Source organism: Halyomorpha halys, unplaced genomic scaffold (assembly GCF_000696795.3).
Source record: "Halyomorpha halys isolate HHAL.00 unplaced genomic scaffold, Hhal_1.1 Scaffold218.1, whole genome shotgun sequence".
Taxonomy (NCBI): domain Eukaryota; kingdom Metazoa; phylum Arthropoda; class Insecta; order Hemiptera; family Pentatomidae; genus Halyomorpha; species Halyomorpha halys.
The window spans coordinates 76,684-101,430 of NW_027109445.1; positions in this window are offsets into that span (position 1 = coordinate 76,684).

Below are 24,747 nucleotides of genomic sequence, written 5' to 3' on the forward strand. Positions count from 1 at the left end.
TTATCATTATGTTATTTTATTTATTTATTTTTCATACAGATAGTTTGATTATGTTCATCTTGTTTATTCTTTTGTTTGTATATATTTTAAGAGTTTTTTATTTATTTTATTTTATTCATTTATTATTATTATTATTTTTTTTTTAATTTTAGTATGTATGAGATCATTCATCACTATTACCTATTGCCCACAACTGTGTGCAGATTGTAATATCTACCAATAAATAAAACTATCTAAAAAAAAACAAACAAAATTTTGGAGCCAAAACCCATTTAAAAATTGGCGTCACTTGTAAACTGATGGTTTAGTCTCTCAATAACTGGTGCACACACAGTTTAAATTATTAATCCCTCACTTGGTGAAAATATCAAAAATCTGGCTTTAGGTAACTTCGCTTAGCTCCAGTAAACCTGTTCTCGTTTCTATTCCTAAATTGTACAAGAGCCCAAGAGGAGACAAAACGCATCTATTTTACTCTAATTTTTAATTACTCTAATGAAAACTATGTACAATTACTAGTCGAAATTTATGAGTTTGCCAAGAATAGTTAGGGGGAATAAGAAATAGCGGCTATTTAAGAAGTTAAACAAAATTAATTTTTCATTCGGAGCACTATATCTTAAAAAGTAGGAACAACACAAGAAAACCTAAGAGAACGTCATTTAAAGAAGAGTAAATTTGCTAAAATATGAGCTCTAATAGAGTTATTTACGTTAAATAGTTTTCGACATATAGCTTTTTAAAAAGCAACATTTCTTAAAAATGTTGTATGGGACGTACTGAAAGATTAGTAGTAAGTGAATGTATTTTGAAACATCTATATCTCAAAAACCATTCAACGTCCAATTGTAACTGAAATTAAAGCTAGTTTAATATACTATTAAGTAGTTCCTTAGATGTGCGTAAGACAATTTTCATGTGCAAAATTTATATTCATATGCGAATATCATAAAAAGATACCCCTACAAAGATACGTGTGATAAACTAATTTTTAGTAAGTTAAATTACCTTCATTTTTAATGCTGACAAACATATGTACGTCTTATAGTTCCAGAAATATATTTTTTTTAAAAATCAAACATTTTATCCGAACAACTAGAAATTAACATTTTGCGAATTTTTTATGTCAAATATCATAAAACCCACTACTCACAAAAATAAACGCTGAAAACTATTTTATAGTAAATTTAACTGAGGCAGACATCTGTACTTCGAATGGTTCCTGAGATAGATATTTTTTTCATAAATCAAACTTATTGTCTCAACAACTACAAATCAATTTATTTTAGTAACTATCATGAAATCTACTACTCCAACGGAGATAAACGTCATAAACTACTTTATAGTACATTAAACTAGCTTTAATTTGAGTGCTAATAGACATCTATACGTCAAATGGTTTTTAAGATATAGATGTTTCAAAATAAATTCACTAACTACTAATTTTTTAGTACATTTTTATGTAATGTTGCTTTTTAAAAAGCTATATCTCGAGAACTATTGCTATTGTTGTTGGTAGTTTTAAAGATATAGGGCTCCGAATGAAAAATTATATATTTTTAACATTTTGAAACAGCTACCAGTTTTTATTCCCCCTACCTATACTTGGCAGACTCATCAATTTTGACTAGTAATAATACATAGTTTTCATTAAAGTAATCAAAAATTGTGGTGACTGCCTTTTTTTCTTCCCGGTCCTTGTACTAAAATGTCTCGGTTTTATTTACTTAAATCGTAATTTAATTAATTAAATTTAAATTGTATTTACTTTTCAATAATAAAGTAATTTGAAAGAGCAACTCCTATAGTAATTTCGGAGAACCTGACATTTTCTGTGGATTCTTCCCGGCATGTGTTGTTTTCAGTACAATTTCGGTAGGTCCCTCCACTCTTCACTCTATCTTTTTGAACTACATCTGTAATTATTCCTGGAACCACAAGAACATCGACAGTAGGTACGAGTTCAGTATTATTCCTGTTTTTTTTTTCATAAATTTCTTGATATCCCTCTTCTTTTAATTTGAGATCACCACTATTCTGCTTAAAAAAAAAATCGTTATACTAAAGAAAATCCGAAAAACCACTTTATGAATATACGAATGAGTAAGTACTAGATTTAATACAAATTTTAAATTAAAACAGGGGAAGCTTCGAGCAAAAATTTCCTTTCACACAAGCAACTGTTATTTTGAAAACTGAGTTTTCAATTTTTTTTTTTCAAAAAGTCATTTTGCTCTTCAGTGATCAATAATGATTAATTTTGTTGTTTTAAGACATTAAAATCTGGATGATTTGATCAATAAAAAGAAAACAAATTTTGTTAGGCTAGTCTTACAGTTTTGTATGGAGGATTAGGTAACTGGCATAAATACTCGTAATTATATCTAGATAAAACCCAGGGTTTTATTTAGGTCACACTTGTAAAGTTAGTTACCTAAATGCATATAAGATGATAAATTAATTTTTCTTTTTAAATCAACTTTATATTATCAACGCCAAAATTATAATTATAATCACCATTATTCTGCTTGGAATAATAAAATAGTCTAATCAATGTGTTCATCTATTCTTATTCTTTGTTACAAAATATCAATTTTTTTTTTATTTTACGAAAACTACTTATTAAATATTTCACACTGTTTCTTCTCAGTGGAGTAAGGTAGGTGTCTGCCACCCCGGGAGGAGGAAAATTTTGCCGCCCCTTATTGATCTATTTGAACTTAAATTACTGAAATATACAGTGATTCTGAAGAATTTTTCCGCTAGAACAATCATATTTATAGTGAATTTTATTGCTTACAAATAGAAAAATCATGAAATAAAATGATTACAATTTTTACAAGATATTTATTGTAAAATTTTACTATCCCCTAAAATTGCTGCCTGAGCTGGGCCATCCCTCTCCAATAAAACGTCACAGAACAGTTTTTCCTACTCACTAAGAAATCACCTCCCAATTCTTCACGAGGCAGAAGGACTGTATACCTAATTCTTGTTTGGACATCTTATTTAAGATAAGCCATTTCCTGATATCTCTTTTATCGCTCTTGTGCTCTATGCAGCTTTGCACACCATAGTTTGCTGCAGTATTCGAATTCTTCTGCTTTTTTTGTGTATTTTTTTTTTCATGACCCCCTTTCTTGTCATTTTCGACACACTGAGAGGTTATTTAGGGGTAGCCAAACTATTCCACAGAAATATAAGTCGAACCCCCAGACCGGATTCGAAACGACGCCGCTGCAGTCATAAGGTAGTCGCTTAACTTCCTCAGCTATAAACGGCCCAATTCTCCTGCCTAGTCATTATCAACGCAAATGATTTCTGAGTATGAGATTGAAACGTTTCCCAATGAGAATCCGTCTCTTCTCGTTTCTTTCGGAACATCATATGCAAACATAGGATCTGCGGATCCTAAAAGATTAATTGGAGGCATGTCTTTGATGATGCACACAGTATCCTAGGACAAAGTGCCAAGAGCTCGGAGTGACACGTTGGGCACTTCTTCGATTACGGTTAAGTGCTTATGTCTAACGGAATATTTGGTAATTAGAATTCCAAAGGTATCAAACTTAAAAAGGGTGCACAGTATAAATCTAAAAAGTCAATTATTGATTGGCCGTATGAAGGAAGGTGGTCCAGATAAAAAAATTAACTGAAATATTATGAAAGTTATATCATACACTAACGTGTTGCACCACTATGCAGGGCTCTATAGTTAAAACAAATAAAAAAAATAATAATATTGTAAAAAAAGGTAGGAGTACAAGTTGATATGAAATATAATGCAAACAATAGTAAAAATCCAAAATGATTTAAAAAACTATTGTGAAAGTTATATTAAAATAAGCAGTATAAACTTTTATTCAATTTTCTATATACATGTTTTATTAATTATATAATTTTTTAAATATTATTTTATAGTCCTACAGTAGTTTAGATTATGTTTCATACCATCTGTTACTGCTACCCTGTTTACAATATTCATAATTTTTGCATACTTTTTTAGCCTTGATGAAGCTATAACGAATCGTTGCTGCATAATCGATTTGTTTTGGGCTGTTTGAGCTATTTTATTAATCACCCGGATTATTTTCATTCAATAACCTATATTATTTTTTTCAAGATTTTGTTGTTCAAGACAATAACAAATTTCATGCTCCCATAGATTCACTTAACCATTGTCTTTCATCCTTAAATCTCTAAGGCGACTGAGAAAAAGATTAGCACGAAGCTTACTGAAGCAGAATAATAATTCTAATACCATTAGCTCATGTTTTCACAATAATATTGCCATATATGTAAGAACAGTATGTTCATAGTTCATTTAATTATCATATATTTATTATAGTTGTAAATATCAATAAATAAAAATATTGTTTATCAACCTTCGAAAGATAGGGACGAATGCCATTATAAAAAGACGGGAGAGTTAAGATGGCCGAAGGTGGGCGGGGAGTACTTATGCTTTGGTCACAGTTATGATGCCTTGTTGAATATTTCCGCACGTAGGAGATCCATTGTGGATCAAGAACCCCATGCAACGGTAGGCTCCAATCACGTAACATATTGGCTACTAGCTCAAATACGTTCCTCTTCCCACGGCCATATCGCCCCGGGTCCGAGGATCCACTGTCTGTCTGGGAGCGAGTCGACGTGACGAGGTATGGGCACTGCGGGGGCTCCGTATCGACACTTCCGAGAACGAAGAAAAAAATATGACGTTTTGGACCGTAAAAATACTTCATATAGAAGTGTAATAACGCACGTGGTTCTGGACTGAGTGCTATTGCGAAAAAAAAAATATTATGCTACAAGGAATTCTTTTATGTATCTCAATTACGGTCTTCCGTCATATTAAAAGTTCTATGACATTTTATTTATTGGCATTATTTCAAGTATGTTTTTCTTCACTCACAAAAATAGACAGTGAATTTATTTTCAAATATCCAAACTTCACCTTAACTTGTAGTGAGTTTACACCGAGCGTGCACAATATTGCAAACGGATGAGCTTCGCTGGTGTTGACACTAGTCACTCACATCTAGTTTCAGTAATGAGTCGTATAATTATATTTAAGTTAACTTAGAGGGAGGGTGTAATGACTGATAGTAATAAGTTTTTTTTTTAGTATGTTATGTATATTTCATGCACGTAACCGGTTGTTGTACAGTGAAAGATATGTGAGACCTTTTGTAGCACAGGTAGTTGAGGCGTCACTTTAGCAACCACGTAATTATTGCGGCATTAGAGATTGACGTTTATTTCCTGGTGGTCTCTCGAAATTAAAACAACCCTCCCAATCTGATTAGAGTTGGTTAGTTATCTGCAGGATAACTCTCTACTCTCTACCTTCCACCATTTGGCAGGAATGACTAGGTAAGGGGTATATAAGAAAAAGTCCAAGATATGAGGAAGGCCATCGTAGCGTAGAGTGCTGTCGTCACCTCAGCAACCTCGTGTCCATATCTTAAAATTACTGAGGAATCCTCATCTGATTAAAGACAGTACTTACTGTGTCAATTTTATAAGTGTAGGTCGTTTGTGATAAGTGAAAGAACGTTGGGGGATATCCGTAGTGTAGATGTAGACTTAGTTCAGTACCTTGAAAACCTTCATGCAGTTTGTGAATAAAATGAAAATACAATGAGGATAATGATATTAAAGTATAAAAAAAAATTATTTATTTTACTTTCTTCTCTAAAGTAGTTGTGGCTTCATAAAAATTTGCAGCGTTTGAAGATAATGGAAGATGCAACAATGCAATTTAAAACAGTTATATAGAGGAAGCAAGGGGTGGAAACAAGATGGATGCCAATTAGATTGTATATGGGAGGATGCGATTATAACTGCGATGAGTGATGATCCCATAAAGGCTGGATGTGCCTGGACAATTCATGTCCTGTGGCGGTGGATCGCTGCCAGAACCTAGCTCCCTCCCCCCAGGATATCTTCGCTCCCGGTTACAGGACATTTACCACAGCTCGCTTGTTTACTCCTTGGCAGCGCCCACACTGTCCTCCCATTATTTGTAATCAAAATAACAATAGTAGTTAATACCTAGTACCACCGACGGGGCCAATATTTCAAACAAAAAATAGATGACAGCCCCAATGGGTTAGTTCTGCCCTGTTTATTTAATGTTTTTGTTTTTCTTAGAAACAGAAATAAATAAGCATACAATAAATTTTAAAAGTTGTATTAAATAACGTACATATACCTTGATATTGTCATATTGGCCAATTTCGGCCATTTTGTGACTTATACTACTTTATTCCGCTTCGTAAATATATCATGTTGTTTGTAGTGTGCACCTACATATTGTAAATAAGTTCCTTTATCAAAGAATAACTATTAAAAACTAAAAATTGTCTTCGAATCTTAAGTTTGCCAAAAAAATACAATAACTCTACTCCAACCACTGCACGCCAAATCTGATGGTTTCTTAACGACCCCTCTCCATTCGATGCTTTCATTTTTAGTGACAGATAGTGATCTATGTTCAGCTGTAAAACTTAAGTAAGTATTCTATTATCTTTATATTTTACGAATATTTCAATGTATATGCTTCAGAGATATGATAAAAATGTTCATTTGATCAAATTCCTAAGGCAGATGATCAGTTTTTCTAAGTAAGTGATTTGATCAAATCCTTCAACCGTTTTACTGAAGAAATGAAATAATATTATTTAGATATTAAAAGTATTTATTTAGTAAACCATGAATTATTAAATATAGAGTAGATAATATAATAATAGCCATTAGAGCAATTTTAGTTAATGTCATTAATAAATAATAATATTCATTCATTTTTATTAAAATAAATTTTTGTAGCATCTAAAGTAACTAAGTACGTTCCATTTTTTTTTTACCGGCACGTCCTTTTTGTTGTACATTATATTTTTGATTCTTTATAGCAACACTTCTAAAATATAATTTTAGTAATTTTCCAAACACTAAAGCAGTGAAAAAATTTAAAAAAATCTCTTTTCTTCGTTATTTCCCTACGACATATACACCGATATAACTCTTGAGAAATAGTGGAACATAAGAAGTACATTTAAAATGTAAATCTAACATCTAAAAAAGTATATAAAGTCTATATAGTGGAAATTTTAAGCGTTTTCCAATTCATAATTCCACTAAAAATGTATTGTTTTTAGCTCTTAAATAATATTTTTTATATAATTAATAACTAGTAAGGAACGAAGTGTTGACATAAATACGGATAAAGCAAAATATATGGTCAGGATCAGAATCTTCTGTGACATAGAGGAAATGCATTTGAACAGGTAGAGAGTTTTCAGTACGTCAATTAGAAAAAACGAAATTGATGAGGAAATTACTCGTTATTTTTCAATATCGAAATAGAGTTGCAGCTAATAAGGTTGTTTTTCAGGTTTTAGAGTTTAATGTCGAACGTATTCATAAACAGCTAATAAATGCTGATAACGTAAGCGGAAGGATTGCGCTGACTGGATCTTGAGGTTTTGGACGAGTGTTATTGGTGTTATTGAGATGTATGTATGGTATCGGCGTTGAACCTTCGGTTCACTGAACCATATTTGTTTGTGATTCTACAAAATTAATCATAAACAAAATGGGATATTATTCACATCAATATTTGAATTAATATTTATATTTTTTAATGTAATTAAAAATACAAAGTTAGAAGTTTTTAATTTCAAAATGTATATATGTGTTTTTTGATATAATGAATAGTAAAAAAAAAAAAAAAAAATTGTTATATATTTTATTCACGGATATTATAAATTTTAACTATATTGTATTTAGTGAACAACATAATTATGAGTATGGCACTCATCAAAGCTGTTGGAATCATTCGAATTCTTCTAGAATAATTGCATAATAATATGTGGAGCTTATAGCTCCACATGTTCTAAAAGAACATTATTCAAAGAAGTGTAAATTTGCTGAAATATTCGCCCTAATAGAGCTACTTACGTCCAATAGTTCTCGAGATATAGCCTTTTAAAAAGCAACATTTCATAAAAATGTACTGAAATATCAGTAGTTAGTGAATCTATTTTGAGAAATTTATATGTCAATAACCATTCGACGTACAGATGTCTATTAATACTTAAATTAAAGCTAGTTTAATGTACTATAAAATAGTTTATGACGTTTATCTTCTTAGGAGTAGCAGTTTTCATGATATTTGCTAAAATAAATTGATTTATAGTTGTTCGGACAAATTTTCATTTGCCAAATTTATATTCATTTATCATAAAAACTACTGAGTACTCATAATTTTAGTGGTAATAGACATCTATACATTAAATGGTTTTTGAGATATACATTTTTCAAAATAAATTCACTAACTCTTGAATTGAAATTGATCTTTTAGTACGTTCCATTCAACATTTTTATGAAATATTGCTTTTTAAAAAGCTATATCTCGAGAACTATTGAACGTATATAGCTCTATTAGGCCTTACATTTTAGCAAATTTACTCTACTTTAAATGACGCTCTCTTAGATTTTCTATTGTTGTTGGTAGTGGTAAAGATATAGAGCTCCGAATAAAAAATTAATTATTTTTAACGTTTTGAAACAGCCGCCATTTTTTATTCCCCCTACCCATAATTGGCAGACTCATCAATTTTGACTAGTAATTATACCTAGTTTTCAATTAAGTAATCAAAAATTGGAGTGAGATAACTGACTTTTTTCTCCTCTTGGGCTCTTGTACTATTATTTACTGCTCTAGAGATAGACACAAATATGCCTTCAGATTCGCAAGGTATGTTTGTAGCGACTCTACGTCTTTAAAAATAAATTGTGTATCTTAAAAAAAGATTACACCTAATAATCTATAAACTCTTCCTGAACCATTATTGGTTGATTGAAGAATATTATAAGACGCACTATCCTGCTATATAGTGCTAGTTTATGAGCCAATTAAAATTAGAAAAAAAAATAATGGAGTTTTGATTTCAACTGTATAAAGAATTATATTTGATGGACTACTTGAACAGTGAAGTCCTTTGACGAATGACTGCTTGCCAACTAATGAAAACTTACAATAAGAAACTTTATTCTTTAAAAAGAAGCAAAATTTATTTCTTCCCTTTCTCTAAAAGAAAGCTATAGAATTATACATGAGATCTCTATTATTACTCCACCGTTCAACTGGTAAACCTTAAATGGAAGTAAAAAATAAATAAATAAATAAAATAGAAATAAAGGCAGGAGAAAAAAGTGCTATATAAGACTCTGGCTCTGTGATGGCTGCATTATTAATTAATGGCTACTTTAGTAGGAAGTGCTAACTGCTACGGGGAACTATTTGAGCCAAATGGTAGTAGTTGTAGTTGCGGTCAGTTGGAGAAAAAAAAAAGTACACTACCCGTTCTTGATGCAATCCAATGCAATCTACGGGGCTACAACCCAAACCTGGTAACTAGTTCGTCTGTGGCTTGCGTGGGAACCAACCCGCACAGATTTTTATAGCTTCACATAAATGTTATCGAACCATAAATATCAAACTTACACATAAATAATATAGAAATAGAATAAAATATCTCTTTTGACTTTTTTAAGGGGCCTCTGCGACTAACTCGGTATAATATTAAATCCGAAGATGTACGTTCATATTTATCGTATATGCGTAATATAGATTGGAGAAGTTTATCGGGGGGTGCGGTCAGCAAAGAACAACATAAATAAACAAAACTATATTTATTTATTTTATGCCGACGTTTCGACCTGAGTTTCACGTCTTCATCAGGGCTATAGAACAAAAGAGATAACAACAACATTTCGAGTAACATAAAATTGAAAAGGAATAGTATACAAACAAATTTAGAATTGTACAAAATATTGAATTAAATCATAAATGATAAAAATTGATAACTGATAATTGAATAGTACAAAATTTTTTAATTAATTGATATTCGTGGAATTGTATGGTAGTAAATTGAAAACAGTGACAGATGAAATATAATATCATGTAGGTAAGAAGATATGTATAATATAAGATATGCAAGTAGTGTCTAAAAGAAAAACTGAAAAATTAAGTAAATAAATTGAATCTACAAATTGAACATTATGACAGACAATGAAAAATAGTGAGTGGCTTATATCTGAATTACATTGTGAGTATTAACTTATATACCTATTTTAAATATAAATATATAAAATAGGAAAAAGTAGTATATGGAGAAAGGGAATGAATAATGTAACAAATATGAGAACGAGAAGCGCGTAATATTGATGTATTAGTGAGAAAATTTTTAAATACCATCATTCTATGCTTCATTCTTATCGTTATTTTCACTTTATTCTGTTTAGCAAATTCCATTGTAATGCCATAACAAGCTTTCTGTTTATTACGAATCTAATAGTTTACTTTTACAAAATTATCCTAAAATTTATGAATAATAATTTATTTTATTTTATTTATTTATTAGTGTGAATGCACACTGTAATTCAGATATAAGCCATTCACTATTTTTCATTGTCTATCATATTGTTCAATTTGTAGATTCAATTTATTTATTTATTTTTTTTATATTATACATATCTTCTTACCTACATGATATTATATTTCATCTTTCACTGTTTTCAATCTACTACCATCTAATTCCACGATTATCAATCATTTTAATTTTGTTTACTATTCAATTATCAGTTATAAATTTTTTATCATTTATGATTCAATTCAATATTTTGTATAATTCCAAATTTGTTTGTATACCATTCCTTTTCAATTTTATGTTTCTCTTAATGTTGTTGTTATCTCTTTTGTTCTATAGCCCTGATGAAGACCTGATACTCAGGTCGAAACGTTGGCATAAATATGGTTTTGTTTATTTCTGTTGTTCTTTGCTGACCGCTCGACCTGACAAACTTCTCCAATCAAATTGATTTATAGTTGTTCAGACAAATTTCATGTGCCAAATTTATCTTCATATGCGAATATCATAAAAACTACTACCTCTACGAAGATATGTGCCATAAACTACTTTATAGTAATTTTAATTTCCTTTATTTTGAAAGCTGGCAGACATGCATGTCTCCTGAGATATATTTATTCAAAAATCAAAAAAATTTTCCGAAGAACTAGAAATTAACATTTTGTGAATTTATCTTATCAAATATCATTAAAACTACTTCTCCTAAAAAGGTTAACGTTATAAGCCATTTTATAGTAAATTTAACTACCTTCAATTTGAGTGCTGGCAAAAATCTGTATGTCTTATAGTTTCTGAAATAAAATTTTTCATAAATCAAACCTTTTGTCTGAAAAACTTTCTTTTTTTTTTCTTCACCACATGAAGTGGGCTATTACGCCATTTTCCCTCTCGCAGTCCAATACAATTTTACTTTTCATTTTTGTTGGCCCTCACCTGCTGAATATCTTTTAGACCAATATAGGTTAAAAGATGGTCTCCATCCATGTCTTCCATGTTGCTGGGAACTACGATGCCAATTCGATGGAGTTGTTTTTGAAGCAGATCATGTCCTGTTACAAGCGAAAACAAGCCATTCTCTCAGCCCTGCTAAGATTGCTAGGGATTCGTTTATCCTTATGCAGTAGGATCTCCCACTTCTTTCCTTCCGCTTGAACTTTGTGTTTAGCGCTTGTCCTGTCCTTACAATAAGACAACTAAAAGACAAAGTCTGAACAACTAAAAACCAATTTATTTTAGCAAAGATCATTCCAACTACTTCTTCTACGGATATAAACTACTTTATAGTCCATTAAACTAGATTTACTTTGAGTGCTAATAGACATCTGTACGTCGAATGGTTTCTAGGATATAATTTTGTTAAAATAAATTCACTGACGTAATTTTTATGAAATGTTGCTTTTTAAAAAGCTATGTATCAAGAACTATTGAACGTAAATAGCTTTATCATGGCTCATACATAAGAAAATTTACTCTACTTGACATGATGCCCTCTTTCTTAGGTTTTCTAGTGAATGAAAAATTAATTTTTCTTAAGGTTTTGAAACAGCCACCATTTTATATTCTCCCTACCTATACTGGGCACTCATTAATTTCGACTCGTCATTATACTTAGGTTTATTAAAGTAATAAAAAATTGGGGTGAAATAACTGCCTTTTTTTCTTCTCGGCTCTTAGACTATAAGTTATCGAAGTGTGATGTGAAATATAGGCATTCTTGGAAAACATGGTTAATTGTCAAATTGTTGTTGCAATTCTGGCAGTTCGGAGGCGTTTCTTTTTTAAATAAGATAAGAGTGGGTGAGCCTCGTGTGACCGATTCTCAGCCTTTGCCAAACTGCATTTGCGGCTGAAGGTACCTCACGGCTTGACGTCCTTTTTAATAATTTGTAGTTTATTTCTTGGGCTTTCATTCCACGAAGATCGCCACTTATCATCGATTTTTTTTTCGAGGGGTTTGCTCATTTCTGATGGAGATTAATTATTTATATTATATGTGTCATTACTTAGTAACTATACGGTAATGTGTCTGAAGATTAGCCCTCAAATGTTCATTATAATCATTTCTAAGGGAGTTGTCCGCGAATAAATTTTCATTTACAGCCTAGACTCCTTATGTTTATTAAGAAGGAGATTGAGGTCAAGTAAATTGAAAGTAGTTTTCAGCTGATCAATGGTCAATGTTTCAACCCACGAGCAAAAGTTTACCTCTTGTTATCTTTTTTAGTTGTACCCTGTATTATGGGTCTTCTAATTCACAAATGATCATCTATATATATATTTTTTTATATAATTCATTTATCGTCATTTACAACTGTATAAAAATATAAACAACAAGTAAATTTTCTGTAGGTGACATAGTGACATGATACAAATATGTGGAGAATCTATCCATTGATAGAATTCCAATAACTTTTCTCGAGGTCATCTTCTTTTCAGAGGCCTAGGAGCATTATTAGGTAATGAAGGAGAATCAAGGTTAGAAACAAGTGGATTTGGGTGGTTAGGAAGTTTATCATGGAAGGATTGGTATCTGGTTCTGGCCAAATCGGCAACAGATGGGACATTGAGGTCCTGATCGATGACTTGATTTGTGACAAAGTAAGGAGCATTGAGGATTTTACGAAGGATTTTGGACTGTAAGGATTGGATTCGGGAGGAATTTGATAGTTTAGTCGAGCCCCAAAGCTCAACTCCGTATGTCCAATCATCTATATATAATATAATTTATTTTTTATTCTAAATTAGAATAATTATGATAAAATTTACAAAATAAGCCAGCCTATGTAATAAATGAATGGTAATTATAAATAATTATTTATTTTTTCTACCTTGATTGGAATCGTAGAGGGCAGTAAAAGCCTTCCTAAATGACCCAGGAGGGACCGGCTGAAAACGAATTCATTTTGTTTTTTAGTCCTCCGGGATGGAAGAGGCGATGTAGCCTGTACTACCTGTATTACCTGTATTACCCGTACTCCTTGTATTACCTCTACTACCTGTATTACACGGTCAGGGTAGTAGCAATTATTGCCTCGGTTAGTAATTGCTACTAAACCCCTCCTCGCTTTCATTAAACATTTATTCCTTTTTGACCGTGACTCGGCCTCTTTAATGCTCGCCATCCCCCCCTCTCTCCCTCAATCGCTAACAACTATAATTAGTAAGCTTTTCATTAATGTAAAGAATTCCTGTTATTATACTCTGCAGTATTAATTGAAATAAGTCAAATTGGTTTTCCAGACTGTCAGAAGAATATAATGCGACATACCATCGTATGGGTCAAAATATGACCATATATCTTCTATGAACATTAAAAAATATGTTTACGAAATCCACTAGATTACTGTATGTTCTATATAAAATATGGTGATTCCACCTTTTCTTCATAATAAAAAAAAAAATCCCATCTTAGTAGTAATTCATCATCAAAATATCTAAAAATGCACCTGGGCCCTGTTTCATAATAAAGTACAAACTAATAGTATTAGTCTTGTAGATTTATCTTAATTCAATTACACAGACTTGTACATTAGTAACCTGTACTTTAGTATTTTTTAATTCCTGTAATATCACTAATAGTCATCCCTATAATGAAAAAAATTAGTATTAGTATTATTACCACACTAGTTTCTACACTTGTACTATGAACTAATACTATTAGCTTTCATTATGAAACAAGGCCCTGGATGTTATTACTGATGGATATGAAAACTAAATGTTCTAGCTCATCTAACGTTTACGTTTTACATACTCCAAAAAATAAGAATGCAATGCCTAAAATATATTGGCAAAATAATTAACATTAGAGTCAGTTAATTTTTAACGTAATCAGGAACATCAAGGATTTTGGATTGTAAGGATTGGATGCGGGTGGAATTTGATGGTTTGGTAGAGCCCCAGAACGCAATTCCATAAAAAGTTAGTATTTAAAGAGTAGTAGTTGACTTTAATATTTTTTTTTTCAGGGGGGTTCCGCTTCCAGTCATTACAATCAAAATCATACATAAAATCCTTGCTGCTCCTTATTAAGTTATGAATAAACTCATTCTCAAAGACCTTAACATCTCATTAGTTGCAGAATTGGCCCAAAACAGATATCCGTCTTTTATTCCAAACTCCTTACCCATCCTAACCCATTAATTCTTAATCTCTCATCCTTAAAAATCCCTGATAATTCTCCGAGACGTCTGAAAAGAAGATGGCCTTGGAACCTTCTAAGTTAAATTAATGCTTGAAGTACCACCTACGGGTGGTTCCTTCCCAAGATTTTCAAGTGTAAATGAAACATTCCACATATTTACTTACTGTATTCATTATTTGTACAGTTTTAAATTACATTAAATAAATAAAAATACTAGCTTTAATAAATAATTAACCCAACCCTGTTATTATCATCATAGTTTTCTAAGATAGGAAAAAGGAAGAAAAAAAAAAACAGAAACCGCATACATCAGGAACAGGGAAAACCTGTGATAATATTGAAAATCCATTTAAAGGTTAAAACTACCAATTTTGGAGCAGAAAAAATCATTTTGATTTAACGGAAATTGCCAAAATGATGAGATGATTACTTTACTGTCACGTAAATGATGCCCTTGTTGGTATTATAATCAGGACCTTGCAGCTAAAAAGTATGATCATTCTGTAAATATTTAAAACAAGATGTAATAATTTCAATGTAACAACAACAGCAAGTTTAGGAGTTGAGAATGTGCTGATACCTGGACCTTTATTGTCCAGTAAAATAGAAGATTGTAATCAAGTAGTTTGTGTGCTTGAAAATTTATTAAAATTTATTAAAAATTAATTTATTAAAAATTAAATCTGTACCGCTCCAATTTATAAAGAATTAGGGATGCAGGTCTTTGTAATGAAGTACTGTTACTAGAACAACGGTTGTGCAAAGAGGTGATTTTTTAGTCAGGATTACGCTCGACTGCCAGAGTTTTACCCAATTTAGGGTACTCGCTTTAAGAGGCTGAGTGAACCCCGCAGGGCTCCAGAACTCACAGGGCTGACTCACAGCTTCATTGAAACAGCATTATTAGAAAAATAAAATGTTTTTTTTTCTACATATTAGAATAAATATTTGTAATTTTTAAAAACTGCTTAAGTCCTTCCGCTTTGGAATTTTCCCTCAAAATCAAATGATAAACTATTTAAATATTTATATTTATATCTCAATTAATATTGAGATATATATAAAATATTTTTCTGATGAATATTTCCATCACTAATAAGACAATTTGAAATTCTGATAATAATATAAAAAATAATATTTTTGAGTGTACTTATCATCAATTTCACGATACATATATGTATAGTGTCAAATCTAATAATAGACCTTTTGTTATTCCTAATTTTAATCTTCGAAATTAAGATAATTACTTGGCGATATCTTTACAAGAATATTAACTTATTAATTAATCAACTAATTTCTTGAATCTGGGACAATAGATTAGAATAATTTTACTCATTTTACCTTATCTCAAGTAATTTGATTCGTTATTTGTCTGGATATTTAAAGAATTTCATTCTGATTGTCAAAACACTTTAATTTATTTTAAAACAGGTCATGAGTATTTGAGTGCTTGAGATAAGAAACCTTGTGAATGAACTGTTATCAATGATTTAGAGCAGAGAGAAAATTCAAATGGTTTAGTTAAGTTATTTTATTAAGTGGTGAAATGTGTGGAGACCTTAATAAGTGATAATCACAAAATATGGAATTTATTTATTTTATCATATTAATAAATGCTTAATTATTATTATATTAATATAATAAAGGCTTAATGAACCCGAAGGTTCAATGCCGATACCACCAAACGCTCTCTGCATACATCCTTCCATTGATGCCACTCCAAACTCTATTCCACTAAATCAGTTTAACGCAATCCTCCCATCTAAGTTTCGGTCTACCCCTCGGACGTTTACCCGTTGGTTCAGTGTTTATTAACATTTTAGGGGTCCGTTCGTTACTAAGCCCTATAACCTTACATACCCATCTTACACGCCGCAATGCTATAGCTTGAATTTTATTTACCGGGTGTAGGTCCCTTAATTCAGCGTTATTGTATTATATTATCAATTTTAATTATTATTCAGATATCATTAGTCCAGGTTCATTAATTTAGAAATTATTTCATATTTTTTTAATTAATTTAATGTGTTTATAGTTGACCGTTGATTAATAAAAACTACAAAAATTAACAAAAACTATTTTATTTGTGTTGACGTTTCGAGCTGAATTTTAGGCCTACAACAGGTCTAAAAAAAACAAAAAAAGAGTTTAAAACCATAGCTGAGAGAAACCGAGAATCTATTATAGGAGGAAATACGTATGAACAGGTAGATAGGTTTAAGTACTTAGGTTTTTTAGGGTAACTAAAAAAAAACAAATTGATGTGTAAATAAAAGCGAAGTTGAAGGCGGGTGGGTAATGCTTGTTATTTTTCAATTTCGAAACTGTTTAGCTCGCACCTTCTATCCAAAAACTTAAAAATTAGAATTTACAAAAATATTAACGTCCGAGGGATTGACCGAAACGTAGATGGGAGGATTGCGTCAAAACTGATTTAGTAGAATTGGATTTAGAGGGCCATCACTGGAAAGAAGTATGTAGAGAGTGATTGGTGATATCGGCATCGAACCTTCGGTTTCGTTATGCCTTCATTATTATTAATATTATTATTATTTTTTACTAGGAGATACAATCTACTCATGGAAGAAAGACATCAACAACTACGCATACTAACTTCTAGCGCAATCCTGAACTTAAATTTTCTGATTAAGTGATTCAATTATAAAGTTTCGTGAAAAGTGTATCTTATTGTGTTATAGTGTTTAGGTATGAGGACTGGTTCCTGTTTAAGCTCAGGACTTAAAGGTCTCTTATGTCTTCCGCCTGCTATAAGATTTTATTTTGTGAAGTGTTTCTCTCATACTTAATAGATATTTTCATAATTCATTTCATGTAGCAGATTTTAGGCGTGGTTTGATAAGGCTATAGGTGTTTTAGAGTCAGGTCTTAGCGTGCTCTTAATACGTGTTTTAATGTCGGCTGATGTCATATCTATGCACGATTTTATTTTGCAAGGTATATTATGAATTAAATTTCAGTGTTTTTTTTTAAAGATCTCTGGTCTTTAGTTACTGACAATAAATTTCTAATAATGTTTCTAGGTATTAAAGCAAATTTAAATTTTTTTTAGGTTTTCATTATAGTGATCAAAAATTAGAGTGAAATAAATTCTTTTTTTCCCATTGGGTTTTTTGACTAAGATACATTTTGGGATTCCTGTAGAGTTACCTCATGCTTACATTTGGATCGAATGTCAAAGGAATGGGTACCATTTGTAATTTTAATCTCCATATTTTAGCCTCCTCGGACCGTTTCATTTGAAACTTGCGGGCAGTAGCATAAACTGCCATAAAAATAAAATGAGGCATTATAACTTAATGTAGTTTTACTTATTTATCCCCTTAACTTATTTATTCATTATATTATTTCTTTTAACTTATTTATTCATTCAAGTATTTCTTTTAGTTAACATTTTTTTTGTTTTTTAAATCTATATATTAGTTTTTTTTTATTTATTTTTTATAACTGATCTACAGCTATGACTATTATGTTTTTGGTTTAATATTACATTGCTATGAAATGACAAATTCCTTTAATTTGTTTAACCGATTGAACGTGGGCAGCGGATCACTGGAGAGAGAGTGAATTAGGCACAAATTTGTCAATTGAATGAAATAAAATTGTCAAATGAATTTCACATATTAATGAAATTAAATAGAATTTTTAAAGAGCCTTATTTTCAAACTGACTGCATACCTCTTGGTTTTAGTTGTTTTTTTAAGGCATTTTTCACGTTTTTACTTTTTATCTTACTGATAAAATAAATATATAAATTACTGATAGGTTTTTTTTTTTTTTTTTTAGCTCATGTGAGAAACCTCTATGTAAGAAGGCATAAACAATCAGATTTATTTTTTTTTAAAATATGCAGTTTTTTTTAATGTCGAAGTTAAACTGCTTACATAAGTAGTATTGATATGAATCAATACTAATTGTGATCTACTTAAAAATAGACGCAAACTATAATCTAATTATAAGTTACATCTGATTGCATTCAAGCAAGCATTTAAATAGAATACAGATACTGATACATTAAACATTTTTAACAAAAATTCAAATTTAATTTCATGTTCTCCGCCCTAAAATACCGAGGAATCCACATTATAGCAAGTTTCAGAAAATATCCGAAGTAGTTTTAAGTTTTGTCCAGCTAAATTACGAGATTTTCCTAATCTGTAGTTTTGAAGTGTGTTGAAAAAACCTAAATAAATAAAAGGTATAATAATGTTAAAAATTAATATTTTTTAAAATTTTATTATATAATGGTTTCTATAAAAACAAAATCGTTGTTAGCATGTTAAAGGAAAGAAGAAATTTCTATATTGGGCTTAAATCTTCATTTGGCCATATCATCAGTTAAATTTTTTAAAATATATTATTGTATACAACAGATGAAATAATTTTATTACTATTACTGAAAAAAATTTTCAGTCGATGAAAAATAATTGTTTAGTACCATAAACATTATTTTGAACATCGTATTCGGACTTTATTTATTTTATCAGTAATTTCTAAATTATCATTACATAGCTAATGTATCTAAAACACTCTAAATATTCTCATGATAACCATAACTGTAAAAAAAAAATTAACTATTCATTCCAATGTTAATATTAATTATTATTATTATCTAAATCATTAAACTTACCATGAAATTACTTTAAATATTCACATTGTATAGTACGAAAAAAGTATTAAAGTCGTGAGTTAAAACATTTTGATTCTGGGGTATTTTATTTGTTCTAATTTTACGTAAATTTTATGCACTCCCAATATGATGAAAATTGTTATTATGATTTTTTTGTAACATTTTATTTTCTCTCCAGAAATGTTGAAATTGGACAATTACGTCATTTTCACTTTTACCGACAGGATAAATGAAAAGAGTTTGGTTTGTTAAAAATAATTTTATTTTTTATTTTAATCTGTATAAAAAAAACAGTTGCCGGCCGTCAAAGGGGTTTTACTGCATTCTGATGGCAGCACCCTGAACTATCTAACCTCACCAGTTTAAAAATTGATTCTTTGTTCGTTCGCTATCAATTTTACGTATTATAAATTATTAATTAGCGGTTTTCATATAAATTTTAATAATTTTATAACAAGAACTTCCATTAGGATAGAATAAAAATATAATAATAAGTCAGGAATTATTTTTTAGACTATATTTGAATTCGTCCTGCATATTATTTATCAGGGAGATTTTTTGTAAAATAATATTTAAAAAATAAATCATTAAATAACAAAAACAAACAACTAAAAAACTATAATATTACGTACAGATACCTATTAGAGGCCAAATTTAAGCTTGTTTTAGGCGCCATAAATTAGTTTATGATGAGTATCTGTAGCAGCAAAACGCCACATAATAAAACGATAAGTTGATTTATCATTATTGGGAAAAAATGTAGGTTTCTGAAAAATTGTATATCTGAAATTATTAGAAATAAGAGCTAAGTCCTAAAAACAATCATCTCAAAAATTATAAAAATTACTCTACTTAAAAAAATATGCCAATATTTATTTTGTTTGGATAAGAAGTTTAAGAAAATATTTACCACTTAAGGAAAAAATTAATATAAAAAAATGAGAAAACATTGTATATATATTTTTACATGAAGTGAACTTTCAGTAGATTTACCGGCATTAGTTAAACACATATTAAATGCTCACCACATCATTGACATTAACACACTCAAGCATGCCCGTGCTTAAATTCTTAATATACAAAATTGCCAAGCATGTTTGAACCAACTTTATGTAATATCAATTTTATTTTTTATTAATAAGTATCATACACCAAAAATACGTTGTGAAACTTTCCCAAAAATTAAATATATTGAATATTATGATTATTTTATAATTTAATTTTAAGTTTTTAACAGAAAAGAATTTTTTTTTATACATAAAAACAATGATAACCGAAAACTAACAATAATATTTGTGGAAATAATCGGCTTACCCTTTTATATTATAGAGATATGGAGGGACGGTGTGTGTAATTCGAGACGGGTGCATTAAGACGTCCGTCACTTAGGCTCAGTACACTAAAACATCTTCACCGTCCGTCAAGTCTTCGTCAATCTGACGTTTATAAATATTATTTTCAAAATATGTTATGATAAATATTCTATAGATTGTTTATTTTCTAAACTGAGTTATTGTATATATAGCTTCAGATATGGAGTAGGTTTTTTTTTTAGCTCTCGTATGAATCGAATTTGAAATATGACTATGATAATATTTAGGATAAGAGGCCTAAAAGGGACAATTATAATGAGTAGTTATGATCGATTTAGAAATAATTTTTAATCAATATAAATAGAAAAAATAGTACAATTAGAAAAGAAAAAAAGGTAAAAAAATAAAAATAATATATAGAATCTGTAACAATTTAGTATTAAATAACGTTTAATAGTAGAATATAAATTTTATTTTTATTAGCTGTCATATTTTTCATCTTAAAGTAGGGTATTATATGAAAGTTGTGTAGCGCTATTTATTTTTTTACTATTAACAGATTTTTTTTACCAATACAAATAGTTTCATCACAACATTTTCCAAAAGCTCATTAAATTGGCTTCGATACACATGAGGTCAGTTTAACAAAGGAATAATGTCCTTTGTTGAGCGTACTATTAGCGTAAGATGAGCTTTGGATTAGTAGACCGAGGACATAGTGACTAGCGGTACCGCAAGGAGAGGAGACATGGAGCACTGAAGAAGACATGGAAGGCATCATTGTGTCCATTTGGTATCCATGTAATGAAGGCGGAACCAATCTAGAACCGTATACAATTCTTTTTAAACGCGTCCGGTTATGGTTCTAAGATGAGCTTCACCCTCTGCAATGTGTTTACGAGTATATTAGTTCCTCTGTAGAGGAATGGCATTTTAAAGTATACCGTCAGCTACCCATTGTACTTTTAGCTATTGTTATAAAAATGTGTATAGTTTAAGGGAAAACTGAAATTTTTATGATTGATAATAAAAATAATATAAAACGTACAGTGAAGAAATAAAAATGGACCTAGGAATAGTTCTAAACCTGATGGCAGCGGGAACAAGGTGGCTCAGTGGTTAGGCATTGTACTGCAAATTCCAAGATCCCGGGTTCAAATCCCGAAATAAGGTTGTGACACATTATTTATTCTGTTACTGGGGGTATTCATGATCCTCAGTTTAATATGTTAAATGGAGAAATGTTTCCTTCTTTTAGCATGTTACAACGATAAAAAATTGTTTGAGGGCCTGTTAACAGGACTGCTAAATGGAGAATGACGTCACTCAACATACCAGCTCCACAGCATTTTATCTGTTGTCGTTTTGATAAGTAAGTTGCTCATAGTTCTTGTTTGGCTTGTGTTATTTTTGTTTGGAAAATTTTTAAACTCTAATAAAGTAATGAATAAAAATAATAATAAAGTAATAGAAAAAACAAGGAAAGCGTGAGGTGGAAGTAAGGTGATGTGATGAAGTTGTTGGAGATTTTTTTACTATCTCATAAAGATTAGAAGGTTACAAAACAAGTTGCCAAGAAATGCATTAGCATAGAACAAAGAATTTAAATAGCCATCTTAGAATCCTATACTTTTTACATTTAGCATGTTAAAAAGTTTTACACATCATGAATACCTCTATTGTACCCATGAATCAACCCTGTAGGTTCGGGAGCTCTCCGGGGTCCATCCAGCCTCATAAAGTGGGTATCCTTAATTGGGGAAAAATCTGTAATTCTGATCAAATTACCTCCTTGCACAACCGTTGATCTAGTAACAGTATTTCCTTAGAAAGTACTGTACCCTTGACCAATAATGCATTGTAGTGGTACAGATTTATTTTTACTTTATGATAGCATCGGATATAATAGTTATAATTAAGATACGAAATAATTAGATAATAGAAAGTAATATTAAGTATAATTGTGATAAATAGTAAACAAATAAAATTTGTAAAATATAATCATGTATAATTATTTCTCCAGACAAAATATTTGAGGAATGTTAGAGCTCTTGTCGAGTAGTTTTTGCCAAATGATATATAGAAGTCCGGTATCTATCAATTTCCTATAGCCTGCCAGTACATCTTCAACAGTCAGTGGTACGTTACAATTTGTACATGTTGGTCTAGATGATCTAGACAGCAGCAAGCATTCTTAGCTAATAAAATATCTGGTCAAAACAAAGGAATTCTTTGAGGATGTTTGTTTGTTTGTTTGGTTGTTTAGTGGCGCCAAACTTCATTGGTCATCAACGCCATTTATATTTTATTTAATTTTGCTAATATTCGTTAAATTTTTATTTATTTTTATTTTTTTTTTTTTTTTTTTTTTTTTTATTTTTTTTTTTTTTTTGAGGATGTATTTAAGTATCACGCAGATTTAATATTTAAATCCCATTCTCCTGGAACACATTTAGCCAAGAAATTACGTATCATTTTTAGCACACTTATTTGGAGTACTAAAGTGGAAAAAAGCAGATCTACAAAGGTTTGATAGCCTTTTTAGTGTCCAAATGGTTCTTTCAAGGTTAAGAAAATCCCAAGTTATCAGTGCCAGATTTGTATTATTACTGGAGCCCGTTGAATAAAATCAATCTCATAGAACATAAATCTGCAAATACTTTCTCCAATCAATCCTAAACAGTGGATCCTAGTTGAAAAGATATAATAGAACTTATTAAAGCGCATCACATTATGCTTCATAAAAGTACTATAACGTAATAACTTGGTCAAGTGGTCGTAAACTACAAGTTCTTGTACATGGACTTCAGCAAATCAGCTATTGGAGCTCAAGAAACAATCAATGTTTTACGGTTTAGCCTTATTCTTACATAATGTTACTCGTTCGACGCATAATGTTCTTTAATTAGTTTTATTATGAATATTTCATTCGATACCTAAAATTTCTAATTTATTGCTTTATCAAGCAAACTAGCTGATTAGTAACCGTTTTAGGATCGCCAATCATGGGTTTGGTACTTTATCATGTAGTAATGTACTTCAGTTTTAGGTAAAATTTAGTTTTCGATAATCGACTTGACCGAATTAATTAGTTATGATACGCGAAAGATAATGATTATTAATTTCTTACACTACACATTTTTGCTCAGATGCTACGTTAAAGTGTTATATTTTTAAAAAATGCCTTATTAGCAACATTTTTAAATTGAATGGCTTATTACTAACAGTTTTAGGACCGCCAGAAATTTCCGTGTTATGTGATAGAAAATATTTTTTTTTAATTAAAATTCAATTTTTAATTACTATATCATCCCAAGAAGATGGGATGATATAATCAACTGAAGTAGTGAGGAACTGAATTATCTTTGAAATACAATGATACAACCATAACAGATATGTTTTTAAAAATTGCCAAAATATGAATTTAACACTCATTAACAGATGCAAATATAGACATCAAGTTCCTCTGTGGTTGAAACGTGGCCATATCTTCTTAGAAAACTGATGGATTTCTATTGTATTTTCCAAAACAAATAATAGCCACATTTATGGATTTTTAAAATAAAGATGCGTTAGATGTTGACCGTAGATATTGTATGACTAGATGGTTAGGGATGTGATCAACAAAGAACACAATTAAGTAGAACTTATTTTATTAAGGCCAACGATTTGGCCAGAATATCAGGTTTTCAACAGGGATAAAAACAAAAATATGATAACACAGCCTTAATAAAATAAATAAATTTCCTAATAAAAGGAAATGCAGAATAAATAGAAAATAAGAAGATAACAGATAATTTAAGGACATGAATAGTATTGGAAGAAAATATATAGTATAAGTATTATAAGAAGATAAAAGCAGTATGAGAATATAATAATATTGAAATTATCAAAGAGAGAAGAAAAATGAAATGATTTTTAAATATTAGGGTTTTGGCCAAGTGTGGGAAAAGTTTCATTTTGATCTCATTTCTTTTACCCTCTCTCTTCTAAGATAAGTCAACAGTTCACATTAATTGGAGAAAGTATTTGCAGATGTATGTTCTATGAGATTGATTTTATTTTATGTATTTTATATTTTATGTAAAAAAAAACTTTATTCTGGGACATATGTCCCCTAAGAATAATTTCATGGTTCATATAGTGGGATTTTTATCTGGCGAGCGTTTACAAATTTTCAGATAGTAGAATGAAATTACATTGGTATAT